Genomic DNA, 23,768 nt, shown 5'->3' with positions numbered 1-23,768 from the left:
GGCTCCCTGATTTCAGACTATATTACAAAGCTACCGTAATCAAGACAGTATGGTACTGGCACAAAAACAGAAATATAGATCAATGGAACAGGATAGAAAGCCCAGAGATAAACCCATGCACATATGGTCAACTAATCTATGACAAAGGAGGCAAGGATATACAATGCAGAAAAGATAGTCTCTTCAGTAAGTGGTGCTGGGAAAACTGGACAGCTACATGTAAAAGAATGAAATTAGAACACTCCCTAACACCATACACAAAAATAAACTCAAAATGGATTAAAAACCTAAATGTAAGGCTAGACACTATAAATCTCTTAGAGGAAAACATAGGCAGAACACTCCATGACATAAATCACAGCAAGATCCTTTTTGACCCGCCTCCTAGAGAAATGGAAATAAAAACAAAAATAAACAAATGGGACCTAATGAAACTTCAAAGCTTTTGCACAGCAAAGGAAAACATAAACAAGACGAAAAGACAACCCTCAAAATGGGAGAAAATATTTGCAAATGAAGCAACTGACAAAGGATTAATCTCCAAAATTTACAAGCAGCTCATGCATCTCAATATCAAGAAAACAAACAACCCAATCCAAAAATGGGCAGGAGACCTAAACAGATATTTCTCCAAAGAAGATATACAGATTGCCAACAAACACATGAAATGATGCTCAACACTGCTAATCATTAGAGAAATGCAAATCAAAACTACAATGAGGTATCACCTCACACCAGTCAGAATGGCCATCATCAAAAAATCTAGAAACAATAAATGCTGTAGAGGGTGTGGAGAGAAGGGAACACTCTTGCACTGTTGGTGGGAATGTAAATTGATACAGCCACTATGGAGAACAGTATGGAAGTTCCTAAAAAACTAAAAATAGAACTGCCATACGACCCAGCAATCCCACTACTGGGCATATACCCTGAGAAAACCATAATTCAAAAAGAGTCACGTACCACAATGTTCACTGCAGCACTATTTACAATAGCCAGGACATGAAAGCAACCTAAGTGTCCATTGACAGATGAATGGATAAAGAAGATGTGGCACATATATGCAATGGAATATTACTCAGCCATAAAAAGAAACGAAATTGAGTTATTTGTAGTGAGGTGGATGGACCTAGAGACTGTCATACAGAGTGAAGTAAGTCAGAAAGAGAAAAACAAATATCGTATGCTAACACATATATATGGAATCTAAAAAAAAAAAAAAAGTTCTGAAGAACCTAGGGGCAGGACAGGAATAAAGACGCAGACGTAGAGAATGGACTTGAGGACATGGGGAGAGGGAAGGGTAAGCTGGGATGAAGTGAGAGACTGGCATGGACATATATACACTACCAAATGTAAAATAGATAGCTAGTGGGAAGCAGTTGCATAGCACAGGGAGATCAGCTTGGTGCTTTGTGATCACCTAGAGGGGTGGGATAGGGAGGATGGGAGGGAGACGCAAGAGGGAGGAGATATGGGGATATATGTATATGTATAGCTGATTCACTTTGTTATAAAGCAGAAACACACCATTGTAAAGCAATTATACTCCAATAAAGATGTTAAAATAATATATATATATAGATGGTCTGTGTCAGACCCTAGAGGCCCATCACCCTTGAGAGGAATGGCGAAGTCAATTTTTTAAAATTGTTAGAGTAGGGATCACATCCTGGACCATAGTACTCCAGAGGGTGCTCCTCTACCTTTGAGGTCTTTCCAGATATCTGGCCTACTTTTTCTTTTTCTTTTTGATTTTGGGCCAAAGCAGGACAGGGGACTGTGTAGGACAGGGTGTAGCAGCATGCTTGAGCAATGCTATTCCTCAGAAAGCAGCCAAGAGAGACAAAGAAACAACTAAGAGATGTGGGACCAAGGTTAAATAACTACGTTTCTATAATCCTGATAATACTAAAGGTACTCCTGGCATTATATTTAATGTTTTAAGTTTATTGGGAATCAACTACATGTGAAGCACTGTAACAGATACTCAGGGCCCAGACATAAAGAGAACATCGTCCCCCTAGCTCAAGGAGCTTACTGTCTGAGAGGTGGAGGGTAGGGAGTTGGGCAGTCAGGTAAACAGGTAATTAATTACAACACTGAGTGACACCAGTTGTGCTAGGGCTAAGTACGGCACGCTAAATGAACACAAAGAAAGAGCTAGTCTAGTTTTCAGGGATCAGAGAAAGGGGGAAGCAGGATACATCTAAGGATGTGCAGAGGTTACACAGGCAAAGAAAGGTTAGTAGGAGACCTGAAACTTTACCTAATCCATGCAAATGATCTCAGTTGCAAAAGATTAATATTGAAGATTCTATATTTATCTGGCAATAATAATCCCAATATGGTACTCATTTTTAGCTGGTAATCAAGCATAAAGGTCTCATTTTGTTAGACCTGTTAACCTTGAGATGTGATAAGTGATGAGGCATTAACGAATATTTTCCACATGAAGATCTGGATGTCTGCCTGATGCCTTAAATAGAAAATGATGCCCTGACATCTAGATAAGCAAATATTGTTCTGTAGAAGAAATACTATGAAAGAATGATGATTCACTTCAGTTAAGAAAATGATATTAGATGTGACCGCATTGGAAGCAGAAGGTAAAACAAACAAGATATGGATGAGGGAGCCTTCCTCTATAGATAAAGTAGTTCAGAACTGTTTGGAAGTATATCCTTTAATAAAAGTATATCTTAAAATAAAAGAAGTCCATAAGTGATGAAAATAAGATGACTGTTGTACTAAAGTTATTCTGGCCAAATGTGTAAGTAATACTGGCTCACATCCTACCATCTTCTGGGACCTTATACATACACATATTAACTCACTTAGCCTTGTCACAGCCCTGTAAGTAAGTACTACTACTTTTTCTTTTCTAGAGTTGAGGAAACTGAGGCAAGAGAAATTAAATAATTTTACCTTCCCTTTTCCTGTCTGATAATTAATTTCCCTCTTTTCCTACTTTACTTTTCTTCTTAGTATTCATCACTATCTAACATACTGTATTTTACTATTTATCCTATTATTGTCTGTCTCCTCTGATAAGAACATAAGCTCTGTGAACATATGGATGTATTACTCACCATAACAGACAAAAACCCTTGTTAGTTAAAAAAACTTTTTAAAATTGAAGTATAGTTGATTTACAGTGTAGTGCCAATCTCTGCTGTACAGCAAAGTGACTCAGTTTTACACATATAGACATTCTTTTTAAATATTCTTTCCCATTGTGGTTTATCCCAGACTAATTTGTGCTTTGGGCTCAACAGCTTCTTGAAGGCTGGCTTTGTATCGCAACTTTTTTTACTTCTCATAGCACAAAGTATAGAATCTTACACATGCTGGAGCCAAAAATATTTGTTGAGTGAACGATGAGTGTAATTAATCAGTAAGGATATACAGAGCCCTTGCCATGTATGGCACTGCACTTGTCACCATAAATGGGGAAGTACAAAATACCATCAGTGTTCTTAAAGAACTTAGGAATAGAAACAGGTAGACGCATGAGGAATACCTGGTGTACAATATAAAAAGTCCTCACATTTCATTACTTCCGTTGTTCAATCATAGAATGATGCCTAAAAATGCTTATTCACCACTTCTCTCAAGACATCCTAGTATTCTAATGCATTAATCTTTCTTGGAAATGCCACAACTGTTCACAACTCTATGCCTATGCACGTGTTGTTCCCTGGGCACAGAAAGATTTCCTCTCACTTTCTTAAAGCAACCTTCTGTCCTTTAACTAAATTCCAGGGTCAACTCCTCCATGAAGCCTCTTCCAGTCTCCTGCTTAGAGTTACTATCTCATTCTACAGTATTGCTTACATGCATGTAACAGCCCTTACCATATTCTGTTTTATATACTTACATGATCAGGTACTGGGTATGAAAACAGTGTGCTTTGAGTTGAATTATTTGTTTTTCTCACCTAGAGAACTTTTGTTTACTCCCCTAAAATATAATCACAAATAGAAAAGTTCTTAATGATATGTTAAAACCAATCAGTGATACACAAGGCAGTTAATTGTAGGTGTGTATTTATTTAACCAAAATCAAATAGGGGCTGAATAGAATCTACTTTTCTTATTTTATTTTCAGCTCAACTTTTGGATTCAGAGACTATTTCCCGTGCCTAAAAGAGTATCTGGCACACAGAAAATTACTTGTTGAATAAATAAATGAATGCCTGTATACAAACCATGGCATTACATGCTAAATGGCATGGCATAAACTAAATGTACTATAGGAACTCAGAGATGAGATAACACATAATAGAAAGAACAGTGAACTAACAGGAAGTTTGGTATCTACAATTTTCTAGCTTATAACTTTGAGCAAGATATGTAACCTGAGCTTTAATTTTTCAATTTGTTAAGAATAATGGACTGAACTAGATCAGTAGTTTTCAAATTATTTTAGTTGTAGATCTCTTTTGTCTAATAAAATCTATATGGAATTTCCATTATAAAAAGCAGAAAAAGAGATTTGTTGGTAATAATTCATTTTGGAAGACCAAATTATAATATTACTTATTAAAATCCATCAATAAGAATAACGGGCTATTTTGATTAATAAAACATATGAAACCAAGGGATATAGCTGACAGTTGCAATTTAAGTAATCTTCATCAACAAATTTATTTCTGTACTTTGTTTTGGTTTTATAATATTGAGACAATTTTGATTACCCATAAAAGCTATTGTAAATGGCAACTTTTTTGAAAAATAGCAAATTTGGCTTTGGCAATATTAAAATCACTGCAATCAAAATGGTCTAGAAAAAAAAATGGTCTAGAAGCTTGAAGGGAAGTAAAGAAAATCCTGTTTCCAAAATTGAATGACTATATCTAATCATTACTCATGTCTCTGATCATGAATACAAAATATGGGTAAGAACTACGAAAAACTTAAATTAAGCAAGAAGACTTTCGTTAATACAATATTATCACATTAATTTGCCATTGCAGAATTGTTAAGGAGTGATAAGGATACATGGCAGGAAGACTCCTCTATGTCGTATTTGTATTTATTTAATGGAGCATACATATGCCGCAGCTATTCTCTTGCTTGCATAATTTGATTTGGAGATGTAACAGTGGACTCAAGTTTTTAAAAAAGGCCAACTAAAAACTTAAAAATAAAAATGCATACTCATAAGAAGTTCAAATATCTACAGGGAAATTGGTGGCAAGGCTTTAGTCAGCAGTTCATAAAAATATAAAGTAGCAGCACAGTTTATTTTTGCTTCATGATGTGTTCATGTGTTACAATTTGGTATAACACATGTGAGTGGGCATGTTATTTTTATGACTGTGTTAAAATACTTAATATAATTTAAAAATGTAAATTTGTGTCCAACGTTTGGAAAACTCCGAAGAACCCCCTCTGAGCTAGATGTTCTCCTGGTCATTCCAATGCTATCGCTTCTACATAAGCTAGAAAAGCAAGAAATACTTTATAAAGATGACTTCAATGTTTTCAACTCAATCTTATATATGTTTACTGAGATTAGATACCCGTGGGATGGGGGAAGAGCCTGACCAGATTGGAGTGGAGAACTTGTGCTAGGGAGTATCAGAAATACAGCTTTAAAAAACATGTCAGTCTTCCTAGCATAGGATGAACCTCTATGCACATGAAGCTAAAAACAGCTTTGGTATCATAGATCCATGACATTTCTAACATAAGCATTGCTGGTCTACAAGTATCTTAATTTACAAATGCAATTTCATTCCTATGTACTTATTTTCTGATAATGACATCTGTCAGATGGAAAATAACTTTTCAGTGACTTTGCCTTTATTTACTTGAAGAACATATTCTGATTTGAACTACAGAGGAAAGTCTCTTAACTGACCTCCACATAAACAAATCACTGAATTAGTCAAAACAGCATTTCCATTTGAAAACAGGCAAAAGCTTACTTCTGCTCTTACCACCTGAATTATATGCTTTTGAATATCAGCTGTGTTGTTTCCAAAGCTGTCTGAGTCAATAACACTTGCTGGTGTCATTTAGGAATTTAATAAAATATTTTGTAAACAAATGAAATAGAAATATAAAAAGAGAATGACTGTTTCCATGAAAATTAAGTTGAAAGCATAACTTTTAATACCCGCCTCTTAAAAAGTGAGGTTGAACAAGATGGAAAAGAGCAGAATCTTGGGGGGAAAACCCTAAAAATTGTGGTTAAGAGCACGAATTCTGGACCCAGACTGCTGAAAGTAAAATTTCAACTCTACCTCTTGGTGTGTGACTTAGGGTAAGTTACATCTCTGTTCTTCAATTTTCTCATCTGCAAAATGAAGATAATACTAATATCTACCACACAGTGTTGAGCAAATTGAATAAGTGAAGATTTGTAAAGTACTTAGCTCCTGGCCCACAGTAAGCGTTATGTAAATATTTGGTAAATAAATAAAAATAGCTGGCCATAAAGGAAATCTCAATGACTCCAGAGAAATGAAATCACACACAATGTATCATCTGATCAAATTTCCATACAGAACGTCATAAGAAAATGATATCCCCAAACATCCCTGTATTTGTAAATTTAAAAACAGTCACTCATATATAGGTAGCGGTGAAAGCCAATTTGAGGTCAATGATCATGAATTTACGGCAGAATCCAAAAGGTGAACTTATTCACCAGAACATGACTTCTCAGACAAGACAGCAGTATGGACAGAGCTGGACCTCTGGCTTATTGAGTATAGGCACAGAAAAAAAAAAAAAAAAAAACAGATTATATGATTTTTGCAATTTAATATCAAACTATTCTAAAAAATATACACAAACACTCACATAGAGTGGGGCAAGAGAGAATGATAAAGGAAATATGGCAGAATGTTAATTGCTGAATTTGTGCGAATAGAGTTCTTTGCACTATTGCAACTTCTCGGTAAGTTTGAAATTATTTCAAAAAATGTAAGAAAATCAAACAAAAATAAAATAGGACCATGGTTTTGAAGAGGGGTGGGCAAAAGACAGAGGGGCAATGAAGTCTGAGATATGGCACTTGTGTGACTGAAATATGGAACACAGAATCTAAGCTGGAATACAGGTTTATATGAAGTTAAAGGACATGCAGTACAGGTATCAGGGGAGGAGGAAAGGAACTGTGAGTATATGAGGCAGGAGAAACAGTCTGATCGGAAGGAGTTAAAATGTTGGGGAGACAAAACATAGACTTTTGAAGATTATAAGGCAAAGTGATTAAATGCTCAAATAAATAAAGGAGAAAGAAAAATTCGACTTCAGGTCAGAAAAGATTAATATAATGGGCTATTCTACTTTCGAATCGCTTCTCTACCTTGTTAATTCCCCTAGCCTCGTATATTGGTTGGAGTAACTCAAGCTTAAAGAACTGTTCATTAAAAAAAAAAAAAAGAAAGAAAAGAAAGTAAAGAAAGAAAAAAAAGGAAGGAAGGAAGAAAGAAAGAAAACTCCAATCCATCTTGCGTGAACGGAGGACTAAATTTGGGAGAGGGATAGGTAGAGAAGGATAAAACCTTCTGGAGAAGTTGATAAAAATGTGTCCCTTCTTAGGTGTTTATGTGGAATTGGCTTGGTCTTGAATACTTAGTAAGACATATAACTATTAAATGAGGTATGATTAATAGAAATAAAGAAATAAAACTGTCAGTACCTGAAGTCAACATGATCATTTTCCTAAAGAACCCAAACTGGAAAATTATTAGAACCAAGGACAAAGGTATTTAGAAGGTAGCTAAGTATAAAACTAACATACAAAAAAAAGAAAGGGATAATTGCCCTATCAAATAGTGAAACATATTAAAAAGTTGTAGTATTGGTACAAGAATAGGCAAGTAGTATAACAGAAGAGACTGGCCACAAATAAACCCATAGATATGCAAATTTAGTTGATGATAGAGGTGGCATTTTATTTTTTTTTATGAGGTGGTATTTTAAATCAGTAGGAAAGGGATGGCCAGTTCAATATATGGCATTGGGACAACTGTACACTCACTTGGGGAAAAAAATGAGTTACTTTCATAACTCATGTAATTTACAAAAATGCATTCCAGATGATTGAAGACTTAAGTCAAAAACAAAAACTAAATCAAGCTAAAGCATAAATGCAGTAAGACAATATAAAATAATATGTTTATCTGAACTATATTTATGAAAGCCTTCTAAAGGAGATACAAAAAGCAAATGCAATAATGAAAAAGACTGTTAAATTTGACTACACCAAAATTTAAAACTTCAGTTCAGCAAAAGAATCACCAAAAAGGTTAAGACAATTGATAGGGGGAAAATATTTGCAACATATATAACAGTCTAAAGCATTAGTATCTGGAATGTATAAGTAACTTCCAAAAATCAATAAAAAAAAGATATAAAGCCCAAAAGAAAAATGGACCATAAATATGGATAGGCTGAGAAGAGGAAATGCCAAAAAGCCTGTAAGCTTAAGAAAAGATGCTCGATCTTAGTAGCAATCAGAAAATGCAAAATAAAGCAATAACAAAGCATCATTTTTCACTCCTAAGATGTGTAAACATTTTTAAAAGACTGGTAATAGCAAGTTCGGTCAAGAGTATGGGGTAACAGCTAGTGTCAAACTACTGGTAGAAGGACCATTTACCTCCTTTTAGGAGGTATATATATCAGCACCAATATTAACTTAAGATATGCATATTCTTTGAAACAGCAGCTCCTCTTCTTTATCATGCTTGGAAAAATAATAAAATATGTGCACAAAGAATTAGGTAAAATGATATTCACTAGCACTGATCATTAGAATGAAAAATACAAAACAACCTTAATGCCTATTAACTAGGGAATGGGTAAATAATAAAACGTTCATAATATGGAAGATAATACAACAGTTAAAAGAGGTAGTTCTACAGTGATATGGAAAAATTTCTAAGACATACTGTCAAGTGAGGAAAAATGAGTTGAAGAACATGTTCTAAAAGTAAAAACATTTAGAATGGAGATGATCACTAATGTACTGCTATGGAGAGACCATCCGGATAGAATGCTGTTTACTGAAAAGGCGTAGAAGCAAAGGCCAGCCAGTACAATGAACATTCCCAGGCTAAGCCTAAGGACTCTAAACACCATGGTCGGACTGAAAGAAACCAGATCTCCAGTTGGCTGTGATGCACAGACTTGCTAAAGGCAGGAAAGAAAAGAAATCAAATTCCTATGAATTTCCCTAGGCATTGGAGGGTGATTAATGAACTACTATTTAATAGACATACAGCATCTGCCAGGCAATGACAGACACTTCAATGATTTCATTTAATTCTGACAATGCCAGGGTAAGTATTACTGGTTCCATTGGACAAATAAAGAAAGTAAGGCTCAAAAGTTAGGTACCGTCCCTAACTTTAAATGATCACTTAACTACTAAGTGCTATTCAAAGTGAGGTCTGGAGAGCACTGTCAGTCTGTAAGAACAGTGTGTGAAAGAGTGAGAAACTGTGCTAGCAATTTAACAGAGTTATGTTCACTGAAACTTATAATAAAATTTGGGCTTGAAAAAAAAAGATGCAGAATTTTAAAAAACTGTATTTGTATAAAGAAAAATAAAAAGCTACTTCCTAAAAAAAAGTAGAAACATTTAAGCTACATTAAAATATCATACATAAGGATGTATAATAGTATTTTTTGTATCTATTGATGGTGAAATTGGGTTCCTTTTCACATCAAATGCCATGAATTTTCAACCTTTTCTTCCTTGGGTGCCTTTTGTATCTTATTTTAGACTAAAATTACATGTTAGTAAGAAACATGTACTGAGTATCTACTAAAAATCTAGGTGCTCAAAAACAAGTAACACAAGGTATGTTCCCTCAAAACCTGAGGAATAACTTTTGGAAACCACTTGGGATCTTCACTCAAGAGGCATGAAGCAATCAAGTACTTAGGACAAAACTGTGTTTATTTTTGGCAGTCTACACAAGGTGAAGTTCTACTTTTAAGAACTGACTCAGGTACGAATTTTAACATATTACGTAGAGGTGTATAAGGTCCAATTACTCAAATCAAATACTGTTTTCTTTGTTCATCAACTTGAACTTTAATATTTTATAGCAAAAAAGCCTAGAATACTACGTATAAGCCTTTATAAAAGCATCTGATTTTGTTTATTTTTATTAGGTAAACGTCCTTGGAATTCTTCAGCTTACAATTCAAAGTTTTTCCTTGATGACTTAAAATGTTTAAAACACTTTTTTTGGACCAAGAATGAAAACATGTCAGTAACCTTGATATTAACATTGAACACATCAGTGTGTTACATTTGAGTTTCAAGAATACGCAGCATGGCAGAAATTCTTGGGAATCTGGAACTTGGAGGTTAAACCACTAAAGTTGGCTTAGGAGGCTTTAGGAATATTAGGAGATGAGATGATGCAAGCAATTTCATCTCTGGAAAAAAATCAATCTAATGTTAATGAAAAAATTTCCATGGCAACCTGATACAGAAGCAAAGGTGCAGAATAAAAAGATAAAGATTTTTTTAGTTCTAACTATAGGTACTGTTTGAAAACTTTACTCTTTATTGAAGCTTTTTGTTTCTAACCTTCAACAGGGATATGTTTTAATATTTTTATTTTTATAGTTTTCAAAAAGGATACTGATGACTCAGATTAACCTGTAAGCTAATAAACTAGCCTCTATTGACCTAGAGAGTCAAAGTATCTGGAATAAGTTATGTAACTTTTAGGAACATTTATTAATTCTAGTTCATAGCTGAGCAGTAATACTATTTATTGATTCATTATTTTTGTCAGAAAGATATCCAAATTAGAATCAGAAAACAGATGCTGACATATAAGTCATCTATTAAACACAGCAGGTAACAACAAAACATAGCTACGAATTTTTACACTGAAAACAAGAGGGACAAGTAAAAGGAATTTACCAAATTTATAAGAAAATAATCCTGAAACCCTCAAGTAAATTTCAAATTTATATTACCAGGTCATTTCTTACTAGTAATAAACAATAAATAAATCCAAAGATGAGACTGCAATGATAGTTTTAATGTTTCAGGCATGAACACTTCAAAAGACAACTGCAGCAATAATTTGTGTATTTTAAGTATGAACACTTCAACAGACAATATCTTTTTCTTTTGTGGCCACACTGTGTGGCTTGTGGGATCTTAGTTCCCTGACCAGGGATCAAACTCAGGCCACGGCTGTGAAAGCTCCGAGTCCTAACCACTGGACTGCCAGGGAATTCCATGCCCCCCCACCCCCTTTTTTTTTTCAACAGACAAAAATATTCTGTTTGAAAAAAACACCAGGATATTGTAATACAAGTGCTTTGATTTAACTGTATTATGCAATTAATGCTGAATGATAAAGAGATAAAATCCCACACTATTTCATATTTTCAACTTTGGTGTTATATCAGACATCACAAACAGCTCACTACTGTATAAATTCTATTTTTCTAGGAAAATTTTTGGTGGCCTCAATCTACTTCATATATATATGACTATAGATATAAATATATAAATATTCATACACACATACATATATATAAAATACCAGAAAGCCACAGGGAAATTTCATATTACCAAGTCTTGATTAATCTTATAAAACACAAAAAGATGACTTGTCATTAACAATTGAAAATGAAATTATATTTAGTAAAAATGCATTTTGTGAGATGATACTGTTCTTAATCTTTTTCATTTGCTCAGCTCTAGATGTGTTTAGAGTAACTGGGTCACCCTGAACCAGTAATTCAGATAATGAGAATTTTACCATACCTATATGTCCTTTGCCTCACTGGACTTTTTAATACTTCAGTATTAAAGAAAATCTTTGTTGAAAAGTCAGTTTTGTTCTAAGTTTTATGATTTGTTTATAATATGGTTATTCATTCACTCATTCAAAAGTATATGAACTAGGTATAAAATCAAATGAAATTATTTAAATCCTTCATTATGGCCTACTACATATCAGACATAGTTGTAGGCACTGCGGATCCTACAATTGGGAGGCTTACAATGCAGTGGTGGAGACAGACCAAAAATCAAGAAGTGAATATATAAATAAAATAACTGGCAGTCATGTTAAGTGCTATGAAAGAAATAAATAAGGACCTAAGGGAGAACAAGGGTGAGGGGTAGGAAAGATCTCCCTTAGAGAGATGGGAAGTCCTTCCTGAGGAGATGAAATTTAAGTGAGACCTGAAAGATGGAGAGAAACTGGCCATGAGAAGGGAATCTGGGGAAGAGTATTCTAGGCAAAGGAAACAGCATGTGCAAAATTCCAGAGCTGGAAAAGCATTGGGTGTGATCCAGAAACTGAAGGAAGATCCACGTTGCTGAAATGTAATGAGGGAAGTGGGGAGTGGCACGAGATGAGGCTGGAGAAATAGGCAGGGAGGGAATCATGTAGGGCCTCATTATTCATAATCATGTTGTGAATTTTTTTTAAATTGCAATGGGAAGCTTTCAAGAGTATAAGCATAGGAGTGACAAAACTTTAATTGCACTTTAGGAAGGTATCTCTTTTTTGCTGTGTTAAGAATGGATTGCACCAGGGGACTTCCCTGGTGGTGTAATGGTTAAGACTCCATGCTCCCAATGCAGGGGGCCTGGGAACTAGATCCCACATGCACGCCACAACTAAGGAGCCCGCCTGCCGCAACTAAGACCCGGTGCAACCAAATAAATAAATAAATAAATATTTAAAAAAAGAGAATGGATTGGACCATATGATCCAGCAATCCCACTCATGGGCATGGGCATATATCTGGAGAAAACCATAATTTGAATAGATACATGAACCCCAATGTTCACTGCAGCACTATTTACAATAGCCAGGACATGGAAGCAACCTAAATGTCCATCGATGGAGGAATGGATAAAGAAGCTGTGGTACATATATACAATGGAATATTACTCAGCCATAAAAAAGAACAAAATAATGCCATTTGCAGCAACATGGATGCACCCAGAGTTTGTCATACTGAGTGAAGTTAAGTCAGACAGAGAAAGACAAATATGATACCGCTTATATGTGGAATCCAAAAAAATAGTACAAATGAACCTATTAACAAAACAGAAATAGAGCCACAGATGTAGAAAACAAACTTATGGTTACCAAGGGGGAAGGGGCAGGGAGAGATAAATTGGGAGACTGGGATTGACATATACACAATACTATATATAAAATAGATAACTAATAAGAACCTAGTGTATAGCACAGGTAACTCTACTCAATACTCTGTAATGACCTATATGGGAATAGAATCTAAAAAAGAGTGGATATATGGATATGTATAACTCATTCATTTTGCTGTACAGCAGAAAGTAACACAGTATTGTAAATCAACTACACTCCAATAAAAATTAATTTTAAAAAATTTAAAAAAAAAGAATGGATTGGGAGAAGCAATCTGATAGAAGTTTTTGTGATAAAGGCTGAGAGCCTGACAAAATTTTGGATGCCTGTTCTCAACTGTCTCTTAAAAGTACTTCTTTGTGTTTAACTGTGAATAATAATAACAGTTATAATTGGAATATAATTGGAGAAATCGCTCATGTTCTCTTGGAGATTGTAATAGCCTAGGAAGTGCACACTGGGTGGGGTCACAAAGGTATCTTACACTTTGGGAAAGCATATTTCAAAGTATTCAAAGACAGACAAAAGTGCATTGTCAGCAACTATTATAAGGAATGCAAAGAAAGTTTTGAAATCAAAAAAAAAAAAAAAAAAAAAGGACACTCTGACCATGACCATACAACCAGCCTAAGCCCAAAGATGAAGAAACCAGAGAGTTATGTAGAGGCTCAAGAGGTTGAACAGGGAGCTTTCCATGTGGCTTAGGTATAAAGAGGTATGTTTCAAAAGCAAAAGAAAAGTCATATAAACCGAAGATTCAGCCTTTAAGACTTTATGTGATTTGACTTCTTGATATGTCCCTGACTACATTTTGTACCAGTCTCTTCTTTGTAAATGACTCTCCAGTTGTGTCCTTTTTCAGTTTATTGAATATGTCACACTTATTCTTGACTTTGGGCTTTTGCAGTTGCTGTTCCCTCTCCTAAACCCTTCTAATATCTGAGCTCAAACATCACCTCAAAATGCCATCTTGTTTATTTTCTTCATAGCACATATTCCTGACTAAAATAATCTGTTTATGTTTATTGCCTTTCTCATCACTAAAATTTAAGCAACAGAGTAAGGACTTTGTCTACCCTTTCCATAAGTTATCCTCAGTGCTTAACACAGCATCTGGCACATTATAGGCCTTCAATAAATACTTATTGAATGGAAAGAAGGAAGAAAAGTAGAAAGAAAAGAAGGGAAAAATGAAAAGGCATGCAAGAAAAATATAAAAACTTCTATCAAGTACAGAATGAATTGGGCTTTAGAAAAATCCTAAAGATATAAAAGGAACTTTTAAAGTTATGATTGGAACAAGAAGAAGATTCAGAGAAAGACTTTTATTTGGATAAACAGTGAAACAATAAAATGAAATTACAAGACAATTAAATTTCAATTTTGTTTCTGTTTTCTTGATCAAAGAGAATAAATCTTGTGTCAAAATGAAAAAATAAATTTGATTAAGAATAAATCATAGAGGACTCTGGCTTCCAGCCAAGATGGAATAACAGGGGTCATATTTGCCCATTTGCTTGAAATAACAACAAGAAAAAAACCCAGACAAAATATATGAAACAATGGTTTTTAAGACATTAGACATCAGTCAGTCAAGGTCAGTGATCTTTCAGAAATAGGAAACAAAGGAGATGAGCCCTAAAAATGCCCTAGCTTATTGCCTTGAGTGAGTTTCTATTCTGTGGGCAAAGAGGGTGAACCCAGTTGGAGCTCAGCAGACTAAGTTGAGGAGATGTAGCTGAAGAGTCAGGGGAGACCAAGGCAGTGTGAATTTGCAGGACAGAATGCCAGAGAAGAGAGAGCCGCAGGGAGAGAAATGCAGATATCTGTGGAAGGCTCCCTTTGAGCATCCCTCAGAGTACTGGTAAGTGCATGCATGTGAGGAAAATAACTGAGGCTGAGGAAAGAATTCCCTGAAAGGATAGAGAGAATAGCACTTGGCATTCACACTGGGCTGGGAACTAGAATACTTCATAATTCATTAGGTATAGAGTAGCATACTCAGAAGTGTCTTGCCTAATAGTGGGGAATACGTAGACTTAGAGTAAACATTGTTCTGGTCCCACCTAATGAGTTTTAAAAGCAAGACTTAAAAGGATCAAACTGTTATTTCCAAGCAGCTTAAGTGCACTCCAGAGCAAAGCTGAAGAATATTTAAAGGCATACAAAAATACCCAGGACTCAAGAAGGAAAAATTCACAGTGTCTAACATGAAGTAAAAATGATCAGACATGGAAAAAGCAGGAAAATAAAACATGTGGTGAGGCATAAAACCAGTCAATCTTGAATGAAATTCCAGAGAATTATGCTGAGTGAAAAAAGCTAATCCCCAAAGGTTATATACTATATAATTCCATTATTTAACATTTTTGAAGTGACAAAATTTTAGAAACAGAGAACAGAACTTACACATGGGACAGAATTGTACACACGTGATAGAACTGTACAGAACTAAATACACATACATGCACATGAATGAGTACCAGTAAAATCAAGGAAATCTGAACAAGATCAGTGCTTTGTATCAGTATATTCTGGTTATGATATTACACTGGTTTCACAAGATGTTACCATTGGCAGAAAATGGGTAAAGAGTACATGGGATTTCTCTATATTATTTATTACAATTGCATGTGAATCTACAATTAAATGAATAAAAATTTCAATTAAAAAATCAATCAATTGAAACTGATCCAGACTTACAGATTTTAGAATTAGCAGATAAGAACATTGGCAGAGTTACTGTAACTGTAACACTGGCAGAGTTACTGTAACTGTAAAAGAGATATGCAAGATAGTAAAACAAAACAAAACAAAACAAAAAAACAACCCAAATTGAACTTTTAGAGACAAAAACAATGAGGTGAAAAATACACTGAATGGGATTAACAGTGGATTAGACACTGCAGAAAAGATTAGTAAATGTGAAGACATAAGAATAGAAACTATCCAAAATGAAATGGAGAAAGAAAAGAGACTGAAAAAAAAACGGACAGTGTCAGTGACGTGTGGGATGATTCAAGTGTAATTCAAGTGTGTAACTGGAATTCCTGAAGGAAAGAAGAAAGCAGGAACAAAACAATTTAAAGAAACAATGGCTAAAATTTTCTTGGATTTAGTGATAATTATAAGTCCAGAGACCTAAGAAACAAAATAAATCCCAAACACAAAAAGTATGAAGAAAACTACCCTAAGGCACATCATAATCAAATTGCTCGAAATAAGAGAGCCTGAAAAGCAGCTGAGGGATGGGGGAATGTGTTATATACAGAAGACCAAAGTTAAGGATGACAGCAGATTCCTCACTGAAAAGAATGCATGTGAGAAGACTGTGAGCTCTCATCTTTAAAGTACTAAAAAATTCCCCCAAATCTGTCAACCTAGAGTTCTATAGACAGCAAAAGTATCTTTCAAAAATGAAGGTGATACAAAGACTTTTTCAGATATACAAAGCTGAAAGAATTTAAGTAATGATAAAGAAAGTCCCTCAGGAAGAAGCAAAATAATACCAGATTGAAATCTGGATCTAAGACAAAGGGAATGTAGAGCACCAGAAATAGAAATTATTTGGCTAAACATATCAAATCTTTTTCTTGCATTTAAATATCTTTAAAGATAATTAACAATTTAAATTTTTAAAAATGTAACATGAGGTTTATACTACACAAAAAAGGAAAATAGAAGGAGAAGGGGAAAAGAACAAAGATCAAATGGGACAAATACAAAATAAAAAACATGGGACAAACAGCAAAACGATAGACAAACCTACCCAAATCAATTACCGTATCAAACATAAATGGTCTAAATACCCCAATTAAAAGGCAGGGGTTGCACTCTCACCACAATTATTCAACATAGTTTTGGAAGTTTTAGCCACAGCAATCAGAGAGGAAAAAGAAATAAAAGGAATGCAAATCAGAAAAGAAGAAGTAAAACAGTCACTGTTTGCAGATGACATGATACTATACATAGAAGATCCTAAAGATGCCACCAGAAAACTACTAGAGCTAATCAATGAATTTGGTAAAGTTGCAGGGTACAGAATTAATGCACAGAAATCTCTTGCATTCCTATACACTAATGATGAAAAATCTGAAAGAGAAATTAAGGAAACACTCTCATTTACCATTGCAACAAAAAGAATAAAATATCTAGGAATAAACCTACCTAGGGAGACAAAAGACCTGTATGCAGAAGACTATAAGACACTGATGAAAGAAATTAAAGATGATACAAACAGATGGAGAGATATACCATGTTCTTGGATTGGAAGAATCAATATTGTGAAAATGACTATACTACCCAAAGCAATGCAATCTATACTACCCAGATCCAATGCAATCCTTATCAAATAACCAATGGCATTTTTTAAAGAAGTAGAACAAAAAATCTTAAAATTTGTATGGAGACACAAAAGACCCCGAATAGCCAAAGCAGTCTTCAAGGAAAAAAATGGAGCTGGAGGAATCAGCCTCTCTGACTTCAGATTATACTACAAAGCTACAGTAATCAAGACAATATGGTACTGGCACAATAATGGAAATATAGATCAATGGAACATGATAGAAAGCCCAGAGATAAACCCACGTACCTATGGTCAACTAATCTATGACAAAGGAGGCAAGGATACACAATGGAGAAAAGACAGTCTCTTCAATAAGTGGTACTGGGAAAACTGGCCAGCTACATATAAAAGAATGAAATTGGAACACTCCCTAACACCATACACAAAAATAAACTCAAAATGGATTAGAGACCTAAATGTAAGACTGGACACTATAAAACTCTTAGAGGAAAATATAGGAAGAACACTCTTTGACATAAATCACAGCAAGATCTTTTTTGATCCACCTCCTAGAGTAATAGAAATAAAAAAATATTTTAAAAAATGGGACCTAATGAAACTTAAAAGTTTTTGCAAAGCAAAGGAAACCACAAACAGGATGAAAAGACAACCTTCAGAATGGGAGAAAATATTTGCAAACGAATCAACGGACAAAGGATTAATCTCTAAAATATATAAACAGCTAATGTATCTCAATATTAAAAAAACAAACAACCCAATCCAAAAACGGGCAGAAGACCTAAATACACATTTCTCCAAAGAAGACATACAGATGGTCAAGAAGCACATGAAAAGCTGCTTAACATCACTAATTATTAGAGAATGCAAATGAAAACTACAATGATGTATCACCTCACACAGTTAGAACAGGCATCATCAGAAAATCTACAAACAACTAATGCTGGAGAGGGTGTGGAGAAAAGGGAAACCTCTTGCACTGTTGATGGGAGTGTAAATTGATACAGCCACTATGGAGAACAGTATGGAGGTTCCTTAAGAAACTAAAAACAGAATTACCATATGATCCAGCAGTCCCACTACTGGGCATATACCCAGAGAAAACCATAATTCAAAAAGACACATGCACCCCAATGTTCACTGCAGCACTATTTACAATAGCCTCGTCATGGGAGCAACCTAAATGCCTATCGACAAACAAATGGATAAGAAGATGTGGTACATGTATACAATGTAATATTACTCAGCCATAAAAAGGAACGAAATTGGGTCATTTGTAGAGACGTGGATGAATCTAGAGACTGTCATACAGAGTGAAGTAAGTCAGAAAAAGAAAAACAAATATCATATATTAACGCATATATGTGGAACCTAGAAAAATGGTACAGATGAGCCAGTTTGCAGGGCAGAATTTGAGACACAGATGTAGAGAACAAATGTATGGACACCAAGGGGAGGGAGTGGCGGGGCGTGGTGGTGGTGATGTGATGAATTGGGAGATTGAGATTGACATATATACACTAATATGTATAAAATGGATAACTAATAAGAACCTGCTGTATAAAAAAAACTAAAATAAAATTCAAAAATTCAAAAAAAAGAAAAAGATGATACAAACAGATGGAGAGATATACCATGTTCTTGGATTGGAAGAATCAACATTGTGAAAATGACTATACTACCCAAAGCAATCTACAGATTCAATGCAATCCCTATCAAACTAACAATGGCATTTTTCACAGAACTAGAACAAAAAACTTCACAATTTGTATGGAAACACAAAGACTCCGAATAGCCAAAGCAATCTTGAGAAAGAAAAACGGAGCTGGAGGAATCAGGCTCCCTGATTTCAGACTATATTACAAAGCTACAGTCATCAAGACAGTATGGTACTGGCACAAAAACAGAAATATAGATCAATGAAACAAGATAGAAAGCCCAGAGATAAACCCACGCACATATGGTCAACTAATCTATGACAAAGGAGGCAAGAATATACAATGCCGAAAAGATAGTCTCTTCAATAAGTGGTGCTGGGGAAACTGGACAGCTACATGTAAAAGAATGAAATTAGAACACTCCCTAACACCATACACAAAAATAAACTCAAAATGGATTAAAGCCCTAAAAGTAAGGCTAGACACTATAAAACTTAGAGGAAAACATAGGCACAACACACTATGACATAAATCACAGCAAGATCCTTTTTGACCCACCTCCTAGAGAAATGGAAATAAAAACAAAAATAAACAAGTGGGACCTAATGAAACTTAAAAGCTTTTGCACAGCTAAGGAAACCATAAACAAGATGAAAAGACAACCCTCAGAATGGGAGAAAATACTTGCAAATGAAGCAACTGACAAAGGATTAATCTCCAAAATTTACAAGCAGCTCAATATCAAGAAAAGAAACAACCCAATCCAAAAATGGGCAGAAGACCTAAATAGAGATTTCTCCAAAGAAGATATACAGATTGCCAACAAACACATGAAAGGGTGCTCAACATCGTTAATCATTAGAGAAATGCAAATCAAAACTACAATGAGGTATCACTTCACACCAGTCAGAATGGCCATCATCAAAAAATCTACAAACAATAAATGCTGTAGAGGGTGTGGAGAAAAGGGAACCCTCTTGCACTGTTGGTGGGAATGTAAATTGATACAGCCACTATGGAGAACAGTATGGAGGTTCCTTAAAAAACTAAAATTAGAACTGCCATATGACCCAGCAATCCCACTACTGGGCATATACCCTGAGAAAACCATAATTCAAAAAGAGTCATGTACCACAATGTTCACTGCAGCACTATTTACAATAGCCAGGACATGGAAGGAACCTAAGTGTCCATTGACAGATGAATGGATAAAGATGTGGCACATATATACAGTGGAATATTACTCAGTCATAAAAAGAAAGGAAACTGAGTTACTTGCAGTGAGGTGGATGGACCTAGAGACTGTCATACAGAGTGAAGTAAGTCAGAAAGAGAAAACCAAATATCGTATGCTAACACATATATATGGAATCTAAAAAAGAAAAAAAAATGGTTCTGAAGAACCTAGGGGCAGGACAGGAATAAAGACGCAGACATAGAGAATGGACTTGAGGATACGGGGAGAGGGAAGGGTAAGCTGGGACGAAGTGAGAGAGTGGCATGGACATATATACCCTACCAAATGTAAAATAGATAGCTAGTGGGAAGCAGCTGCATGGCACAGGGAGATCAGCTTGGTGCTTTGTGTCTACCTAGAAGGGTGGGATAGGGAGGGTGGGAGGGAGACGCAAGAGGGAGTGGATATGGGGATACATGTATATGTATATAGCTCATTCACTTTGTTATAAAGCAGAAACTAACACACCATTGTAAAGCAATTATACTCTAATAAAGAGTTAAAAAAAAAAGGCAGGGGTTGTCAGACTTGGTAAAAAATAAAAAGTAATGCTGCTTACAAAAATCATACTTTAAACATAGCAACGAAATGACAAAGATAAATTCTATTAACACTAATCAAAAGAAAGGTAGAAGGGGCATTTGTGATAGCCCAAACTGAAAAAACCCAAATATCCATCACAGGTGAACAGATAGATAACCTAACTGTGGTATACCCATATAGTGGAATATAACTCAGAAAAACAAATGAAAAACTATTGACTCATGTAACAGCAAGAATAAAACTCAAAGTCATCATCTTGAGGGAAAAGTGCCTAATGAAAAAGAATATATACTGCATTATCCCATTTATATAAAATTCTAGAAAATGAAAACTAATCTACAGTGACAGAAAACAGATCAGTGATTGCTTGAGGACATCAAGAGTGTGTGGAGATAAGGGAGGTAGAGATTATAAAGAAAGTTAAGAAAACTTTTGGTGGACATGGATATGTTAGTTATCTTAATTGTGGGGATGGTTTCACATATGTTAAAACATCAAACTGTACTCCTTAAATATGTTTATTGTATGTCAACTATATCACAGTAAAACCATTAAAAATAAATAAATAAAAGAAGGAACAACTCTTCCTTACAGAATAAGTCAATAAATGCAGAAGAAGTGAGGAAGACAGAAAATCACTATTAGAACACCACAGTAATAACTTTGGCAGGCGTGATCAATGAATGCTAAAAATAGTAGACGAGTGTATAAGAAGAAACAGGATATTTACATAGCATAAAAGTATTTCCTTCCAAATGTTTATTAATTACAAAGGGGGAAAATAGCAATTTTACAGTGGAGAAACCTGACAGACACCCACTAAGCCAAGTGATCAAGGTTAACATCATCAGTAGAAAGACATATCAACATCATGCGCCACCTGCTAGAATGCACTGAGAAGGGGACATCACTTCCAAATATTTGTCTCACAAATGCATAATGGCAATCTAATCAGACAAAACTTCAGATAAACCCAAACTGAGAGACATTAAAGAAAATGCCTGAGTAGTTGGTACTCAAAGGGTCAAGGGCATGAAGGGTAAGGAGAGACTAAGGAACTCTAACAGATTGGAGGAGACTAAGGAGACATGAAAATAAAGTGTAATGTGGGATCCTGGACTGTATCTTGAAAAGAAAAAGTACATTAATGGAAAAACTGGTGAAATCAGAATAAAGTCTATAGTTCAGTTAATAATATTGCATCAATATTAATTTCTTAGCTTTGATCACTTGATTATGCCCTATGCAAGATGTTAACATTATGGGAGGGTAGGTAAAGCCTACATGGAAATGCTCTGCACAATTTTTATAACTCTCTTTTTAGTCTAAAATTATTTCAAAACAAAAAAAAATTTTTAAAGAATAAATCACAGGGATTTCCCTGGCGGTCCAGTGCTTAAGGCTCTGTGCTTCCACTGCAGGGGGCATGGGTTTGACCTACATGACTGTCTGAAAGAAATGAATGAGAGAACCTGGAGATGAAATGACTGGATGGATGATGGTAATCCTTTTTTAAAAAATATATTGTTAAAATTAATTTATTTTATTTTTGGCTGCGTTGGGTCTTCGTTGCTGCACGCGGTCTTTCTCTAGTTGCAGCGTGTTGGGGCTAGTCTTCGTTGTGGCGCGCGGGCTTCTCATTGCGGTGGCTTGTCTTGTTGCAGAGCACGGGCTCTAGGCGTGTGGGCTTCAGTAGTTGTGGCGCACAGGCTTAGCTGCTCTGTGGCATGTGGGATCTTCCTGGACCAGGGCTCAAACCCGTGTCCCCTGCATTGGCAGGCGGATTCTTAACCACTGCACCACGAGGGAAGCCCTGGATGATGGTAATCTTTGAAGAACTACAGAGACTAGAAGAGATGATAAGAGACTAGATAATGAAACTCTAATTTTTTTGAAAAGGAAAAGAATGTGGAGGTCTCAAATTATGAACCAGTCAGGCTTTAAATTGTGCTTTTTAAGCTCTGCAAGATTTCTGGAAGGAACTAATGAACAGATAGCTTTACATGTGTTTAGAAAGGAAGACAGTGATAACTATGAGCTAGTTCATCTTTACCAAGAACAAGTCATGTTAGACTAACCTCAGTCATTTCCTGAAAGTATCGCTTGCTTGGCAGATCTGAAAAATACTCTAGCCCTAGTAAATTTGATTTTAAGAAGGTATTTGGCAAAATCATTAGAAAGCTTGTGGACCAGATGGTAAAATAAGAGCTAGATGACATTTCAAAAGTCGTATATATTCATTATTGACTGAATGACTACAGATTTATGACTCAATGTCCAAGTTCAATCTCCTATTAGAATTCTCTATTGGCAGATCGAAAGGCTTCTTCTCTGCAATCCTATCCAAATAACCATTTTCCATTAACTAGGATGAAGAAACTCTGAGATGGAAGAATGGTTGATGGTTGCAGAACAGAATTAGGATCCTAATATCCTTAAAGGGATTTTAAAAAAACCACCTTAAAAAATAAGATCAAGTGGAAGATGGAGGAGATATAATTTATAGTATATGATACAAAATCTTGCTGTACAATATAGTTGGTAGAAAGGCCAACGGGATCATACTTATCAGAGAGTGATATTCAGCCTACATTAGAATGGGGAATTCTGTGGACTTCCCTGGTGGTGCAGTGGCTGAGAATCCTCCTGCCAATGCAGGGGACATGGGTTTGATCTCTGGTCCGGGAAGATCCCAGATGCCGCGGAGCAACTAAGCCTGTGCGCCACAACTACTGAGCCTGCGCTCTAGAGCCCGCACGCCACAACTACTGAAGCCTGCACGCCACAACTACTGAAGCCCGCTCACCTAGAGCCCATGCTCTGCAACGAGAGAAGCCATCACAGTGAGAAGCCCGCGCATCGCAACAAAGAGTAGCCCCCGCTCGCCGCAGCTAG

At 35.5% G+C, this 23,768-nt stretch overlaps 1 protein-coding gene across 12 annotated transcripts in view; it reads right to left on the bottom strand.

Annotated features, from left to right (window-relative positions):
* The window catches only part of MBD5 (methyl-CpG binding domain protein 5), a 405,271-nt gene that overhangs the window by 67,734 nt on the left and 313,769 nt on the right, over positions 1 to 23,768 (bottom strand). Inside the window, exon 6 of one of the 12 annotated variants that reach the window (XM_057551288.1) lies at positions 3,881 to 3,963. The exons of the other annotated variants lie outside the window; for them this stretch is intronic. The gene's annotated coding sequence lies outside the window, so the exon portion shown is untranslated. The remainder of the gene's footprint in view (positions 1 to 3,880; positions 3,964 to 23,768) is intronic. 12 annotated transcript variants of the gene reach the window in all.

This window comes from Balaenoptera acutorostrata, chromosome 8 (assembly GCF_949987535.1).
Source record: "Balaenoptera acutorostrata chromosome 8, mBalAcu1.1, whole genome shotgun sequence".
Lineage (NCBI taxonomy): Eukaryota > Metazoa > Chordata > Mammalia > Artiodactyla > Balaenopteridae > Balaenoptera > Balaenoptera acutorostrata.
This window is presented reverse-complemented; position numbering and strand designations above follow the sequence as displayed.